Source organism: Cricetulus griseus, chromosome 5, assembly GCF_003668045.3.
Source record: "Cricetulus griseus strain 17A/GY chromosome 5, alternate assembly CriGri-PICRH-1.0, whole genome shotgun sequence".
In the NCBI taxonomy this organism is placed as follows: Eukaryota; Metazoa; Chordata; class Mammalia; order Rodentia; family Cricetidae; genus Cricetulus; species Cricetulus griseus.
The window spans coordinates 183907165-183913753 of NC_048598.1; positions in this window are offsets into that span (position 1 = coordinate 183907165).

The following is a 6589-nucleotide window of genomic DNA, read 5'->3' on the forward strand; positions in this document are numbered from 1 at the left end:
TAGCTGCTTCTTTGTAGCATAGGTTGGCTGCTTCTTTGTGGCATAGTGTCACCTGGTTCTTTGTAGCCTAGAGTTAGCTGCTTCTTTGTAGCATAGTGTTAGCTTGTTATTCCTAGCCTAGAATTAGATGGTTCTTCCTGGCCTAGTGTTGGCTACTTCTTTGTGGCCTAGGATTTGCTGGTTCATTGTGGCCTAGGATTAGCTTATTCTTTTTGGCCTAGGATTAGCTGGTTCTTTGTAGCCTATTGTTAGCTGGTTCTTCCTAGCCTAGTGTTTGCTGGTTCTTCCTGGGCTAGGGTTAGCTACTTCTTTGTGGCCTAGTGTTACATGGTTCTTTGTGGCCCAGGGTTAGCTGGTTCTTTGTAGCCCAGTGTTGGTTGGTTCTTCCTGTCCTAGTGTTAGCTAGTTCTTGGTGGCCTAGTGTTCACTGCTTCTTTGTAAACTACTGCTAGCTGTTTCTTCCTGGCCTAAATTAGCTGGTCATTCTGGGCCTAGTGTTACCTGAATCTTCCTGGCCTAGGGATAGCTAGTTCTTTGTGGCTTAGTGTTTGCTGGTCTTTGTCACCTACAGTTAGCTGGTTCTTTGTAGCCTAGAGTTAGCTGGTATTTTGTAGCCTAGTGTTACCTGGTTCTTTGTAGCATAGGTTAGCTGGTTCTTTGTGGCCTAGTGTCAGCTGGTTCTTCATGGACTAGTGTTAGCTGGTTCTTTATGTCCTAAGGTTAGCTAGTTCTTTGTGGCCTAGTGTTAGCTGGTTCTTCCTGGCCTAGTAATAGCTAGTTCTTTTTGGCCTAGTGTTAGCTAGTCCTTTGTGGCCTAGAGTGAGCTAGTTCTTTGTGACCTAGTGTTAGCTGTTTCTTTGTAGCCAAGTGTTAGATGGTTCTTTGTGGCCTAGTATTAGCTGCTTCTTTGTAGCCTAGGGTTAGCTGCTTGATAGTCGCCTAGTGTTAGCTGGTTCTTCCTGGCCTATTGTTAGTGGTTCTTCTTGGCCAAGGGTTAGCTAGGTCTTTGTGGCCTCTTGTTAGCTGGCCCTTTGTGGCCTAGTGTCAGCTGGTTCTTCATGGTCTAGTGTTAGCTGGTTCTTTTTAACCGAGATTTAGCTGGTTCTTTGAAGCCTAGTGTTAGTTGGTTCTTCCTGGCCTAGTGTTAGCTGCTTCTTCCTGGCCTAGGGTTAGCTGGTTCTTCCTCGCCTAGTGTTGTCTAGTTCTTTTTGGCCTAGGGTTAGCTGGTTCTTTGTGGCCTATGATTAGCTGGTTCTTGTTGGCTTAGGGTTAGCTCTTTTTTTGTAACCTATCGTTACCTGATTCTTTGTAGCCTAGTATGAGCTGTTTCTTCCTACCCTAGTGTTAGCTGGTTCTTTGTAGCCTAGTGTTAACAGCTTCTTTGTAGCCTTATGTTACCTATTTCCTTGTGGCCTAGTCTTAGTTAATTCTTCGTCGCCTAGATTTAGCTGGTTTTTCCTGGCCAAGAATTAGCTGATTCTTCCTGGCCTAGGATTTCCTAGTTCTTTGTGGCCTAGTGTGGATTTTTCTTTATGGCCTAGGGTTAGCTACTTCTTTGTAACCTAACTTTAGCTGGTTCTTTGTAGCCTAGTGTTAGCTGGTTCTTCCTGGCCTAGTGTTAGCTGCTTCTTCCTGGCCCAGTGTTAGCTGGTTCTTCTTGGCCTAGTGTTGTCTAGTTCTTTGTGGCCTGGAGTTAGCTGGCTCTTTGCGGCCTAGGATTAGCTGTTTCTTGTTGGCCTAGGGTTAGCTGGTTTTTTGGAACCCTGTTAGCTGATTCTTTGTAGCCTAGTGTTAGCTGGTTTTCCCTAGCCTAGTGTTAGCTGCTTCTTTGTAGCTTAGTGTTAGCTGCTTCTTCCTTGCCTAGCAAATGCAGGTTCTTCCTGGCCTAGTGTTAGCTGGTTCTTCCTGGCTGAGGCTTAGTTAGTTCTTTCTGGCATAGTTTTCGCTGGTTCTTTATGGCCTAAGGTTAGCTGCTTCTTTGTAGCCTACTCTTAGCTGGTTCTTTGTAGCCTAGTGTTAGCTGGTTCTTTGTAGCATAGATTAGCTGGTTCTTTGTTGCCTAGAGTTAGCTGGTTCTTTGTAGCCTAGTGTTAGCTGGATCTTTGTACCATAGGTTAGCAAGTTCTTTGTGGCCTAGTGTCAGGTGGTTCTTCATGGTCTAGTGTTACATGGATCTTGTGGCCTAGGGTTTCCTAGTTCTTTGTGACCTAGTGTTATCAGGTTCTTCCTGGCCTACTGTTAGCTAGTTCTTTGTGGCCTAGTGTTAGCTGGTTCTTTGTAGCATAGATTACCTGGTTCTGTGTGGCCTAGAGTTAGATGGATCTTTGTGGCCTAGTGTTAGCTGCTTCTTTGTAGCCTAGTGTTAGCTAGTTCTTCCTAGCCTATTATTAGCTGGTTCTTCCTGGCCTAGGGTTAGCTAGTTCTTTGTGGCCTAGTGTTCACTGGTTCTTTTAGGCCTAGGTTTAGCTTGTTCTTTGTGGCCTAGTTTTGGCTGTTTCTTGGTGGCCTAGTGTTAGCTGCTTCTTTGTAGCCTAGTGTTAGCTGGTTCTTCTTGGCCTAGCATTAGCTGGTTCTCCTGGCCTAGTGAAAGATGGTTCTTCCTGGACTAAGTTTAGCTAGTTCTTTTTGGTCTTGTGTTCACTGGTTCTTTGTGGGCTACGGTTAACTGGTTCTTTGTAGCCTAGAATTAGCTGGTTCTTTGTAACCTAGTGTAAGCTGGTTCTTGGTAGCATAGGTTAGCTGGTTCATTGTTGCCAAGAGTTAGCTGGTTTTTATAGCCTAGTGTTAGCTGGTTCTTTGTAGCATAGATTAGCTGGTTTTTTGTGGCCTGGAGTTAGCTGGTTCTTTGTGGCCTAGTGTTAGCTGCTTCATTGTAGCCTAGTGTTAGCTGCTTCTTTTTAGCCTAGTGTTAGCTGGTTCTTCCTGGCCTATTGTTAGCTGGGTATTCCTGGCCTAGCATTAGCAGGTTCTTCCTGGCCTAGTGTTAGCTGGTTCTTCCTGGCTGAGGCTTAGCTAGTTCTTGGCCTAGTTTTTGCTTCTTCTTTGTGACCTAGGGTTAGCTGCTTCTTTGTAGCCTACTCTTATCTGGTTCTTTGTAGCCTAGTGTTAACTGGTTCTTTGTAGCATAGATTAGCTGGTTCTTTGTTGCCTAGAGTTAGCTGGTTCTTTGTAGCCTAGTGTTAGCTGGTTCTTTGTACTATAGGTTAGCTGTTTTTTTGTGGCCTAGTGTCAGCTGGTTCTTCATGGTCTAGTGTTAGATGGATCTTGCGGTCTATGGTTACCTAGTTCTTTGTGACCTAGTATTATCTGGTTCTTCCTGGCCTACTGTTAGCTAGTTCTTTCTGGCCTAGTGTTAAATGTTTCTTTGTGGCCTAGTGTTAGCTGGTTCTTTGTAGCATAGATAAGCTGGTTCTTTGTGGCCCAGAGTTAGCTGGTTCTTTGTGGCCTAGTGTTAGCTGCTTCATTGTAGCCTAGTGTTAGCTGCTTCTTTGTAGACTAGTGTTAGCTAGTTCTTCCTAGCCTATTGTTAGCTGGGTCTTCCTGGCCTAGGGTTAGCTATTTCTTTGTGGCCTAGTGTTTGCTGGTTCTTTTAGGCCTAGGTTTACCTTGTTCTTTGTGGCCTAGTTTTGGCTGTTTCTTGGTGGCCTATTGTTAGCTGCTTCTTTGTAGCCTAGTGTTAGCTGGTTCTTCCGGGCCTAGCATTAGCTGTTTCTTCCTGGCCTAGTGAAAGATGGTTCTTCCTGGGCTAAGGTTATCTAGTTCTTTGTGGCCTATTGTTCACTAGTTCTTTGTTGCCTAGGGGTAGCTGGTTCTTTGTAGTCTAGAATTATATGGTTCTTTGTAGCCTAGTGTTAGCTGGTTCTTGGTAGCATAGGTTAGCTGGTCCTTTGTGACCTAGAGTTAGCTGGTTCTTTGTAGCCTAGTGTTAGCTGGTCCTTTGTAGCCTAGTCTTAGCTAGTTCTTCCTGGCCTATTGTTAGCTTTTCTTCCTGGCCTAGGGTTAGCTAGTTCTTTGTGGCCTAGTGTTAGCTGGTTCTTGTGGCCTAGTGTTAGCTGTTTCTTTGAGACCTAGAGTTAGCTGGTTGTTTGTAGCCTAGTGTTAGCCTTTTCTTTGTAGCAGAGGTTAGCTTATTCTTTGTGGCCTAGTGTCAGCTGGTACTTTATAGCCCAGAGTTAGCTGGTTCTTTGTAGCCTTGTGTTACCTGCTACTTCCTGGCCTAGATTTGCTGGTTCTTCTTGGCCTAGTGTTGGGTAATTCTTTGTGGCCTAAGGTTAGCTGGTTCTTTGTGGCCTATGATTACCTGGCTATTTTTGGCCTAGAGGTAGCTGATTCTTCTTAGCCTACTGTTAGGTGATTCTTTGTAGAATATTGTTAGCTGGTTCTTCCTACCCTAGTGAAATCAAGTTCGTTGTGGCCTAGTAATAGCTAGTTCTTTGTAGCCTAGTGTTAGCTGGTCCTTTGTGTCCTAGAGTTAGCTGGTTCTTTGTAGCCTAGTGTTAGCTGGTTCTTTGTAGCATAGATTAGCTGGTTCTTTGTGGCCTAGTGTTAGCTGGTTCTTTCTAGCATAGTTAGCTGGTTCCTTCAGGCCTAGGGTCAGCTGGTTCTTCATGGTCTAGTGTTAGATGGATCTTTGTGGCCTAGGATTAGCTAGTTCTTTGCGGCCTAGTGTTAAATGGTTCTTAGTGGCCTTGTGTTAGCTGGTTCTTTGTAGCATAGATTAGCTGGTTCTTTGTGGCCTAGAGTTAGCTGGTTCTTTGTGGCCTAGCGTTAGCTGCTTCATTGTAGCCTAGTGTTAGCTGCTTCTTTGTAGCCTAGTGTTAGCTGGTTCTTCCTGGCCTATTGTTACCTGGTTCTTTGTGGCCTAGGGTTAGCTACTTCTTTGTGGCCTCTTGTTACCTGGTTCTTTGTGGCCCAGTGTTCGCTGGTTCTTTGTAACCTAGGGTTAGCTGGTTCTTTGTAGCCTAGTGTTAGTTGGTTCATCCTGTCTATTGTTACCTTGTTCTTGGTGGCCTAGTGTTAGCTGCTTCTTTGTAGCCTAGTGTTAGCTGGTTCTTTGTAGCCTAGTGTTAGTTGGTTCTTCCTGGCATTTTGTTAGATAGTACTTTGTGGTCTAGGGTGTCTGGTTCTTTCTATCCTAGGGTTAGCTGGTTCTTTGTGGCTTAGTGTTAGCTAGTTATTTGTTTCCTAGTGTTAGCTGTTTCTTTGTGGCCTAGAATTAGCTGGTTCTTCCTCACCTAAAATAGGTGATAATTCCTGGCGAAAAATTAGCTGGTTCTTCCTGGCCTTGGGTTATCTGGTTCTTACTGGTCTAGTGTTAACTATTTCTCCTGGCCTTGTGTTACCTACTTCTTTGTGGCCTAGGGTTAGTTGGTATTTGTGCCCTAGTATTAACTGGTTCTTTGTAGCCTAGTGTTAGCTAGTTCTTTGTGGCCTAGTGTTAGCTGTTTCTTAGTAACCAAGTGTTAACTGGTTGTTTGTAGGCTAGTGTTTAATGCTTCCTTGTTGCCGAGTGTTAGCTGGTTCTTACTGGCCTAGCATTAGCTGGTTATTCCTGGCCTAGTGTTAGTTGGTTCTTCCTGGCTTAGGGTTAGCTAGTTCTTTTTAGCCTAGTGGTAGCTGGATCTTAGTAGCCAAGTGTTACTGGTTGTTTGTAGGCTAGTGTTTAATGCTTCTTTGTAGCCGAATATTAGCTGGTTCTTACTAGCCTAGCATTAGCTGGTTATTCCTGTCCTAGTGTTAGTTGATTCTTCCTGGCTTAGGGTTAGCTAGTTCTTTGTGGCCTAGTGTTAGGTGGTTCTTTGTAGCCTTATGTTAGCTGGTTCTTCCTGGCCTATGGTTAGCTAGTTCTTTCTGGCCTAGTGTTATCTGTTTCTGCAAAGCCAAGTGTTAGCTGTTTCTTTGTGGCCTAATTTAAGCTTCTTCTTTGTAGCCTAGAGTTACCTGGTTTTTCCTGGCCTATTGGAAGCTGGGTCTTCCTGTCCTAGGGTTAGATAGTTCTTTGTGGCCTAGAATTCGCTGGTTCTTTGTGGCCTATGGTTAGCTGGTTCTTTGTGGCCTAGTGTAACCTGGTTCTGCATGGTCTCGTGTCAGCTGGTTCTTTGTGGCCTAGTGTTAGCTAGTTCTTTGTGGCCTAGTGTTAGCTGTTTCTTCGTAGCCAAGTGATAGATGGTTCTTGTGGCCTAATGTTACCTGCTATTTTGCAGTCTTGTGTTTGCTGGTTCTTCCTGGCCTAGTGTTAGCTGCTTCTTCCTGGCCTACTGTTAGCTAGTTCTTTGTGGCCTAGCATTCGCTGGTTCTTTGTGGCCTAGGGTTAGCTAGTTCCTTGTGGCCTTGTTAGCTGGTTTTTCCTGGTCTACTGTTAGCTAGTTCTTTGTGGCCTAGTGTTAGCTGGTTTTTAGTGGCCTAGTGTTAGCTACTTCTTTCTGGCCTAGTGTTAGCTGTTTCTGCAAAGCCAAGTGTTAGCTGTTTCTTTGTGGCCTAGTTTTAGCTTCTTCTTTGTAGCCTAGAGTTACCTGGTTCTTCCTGGCCTATTGGTAGCTGGGTCTTCCAGGCCTAGGGTTAGATAGTTCTTTGTGGCATAGAATTGGCT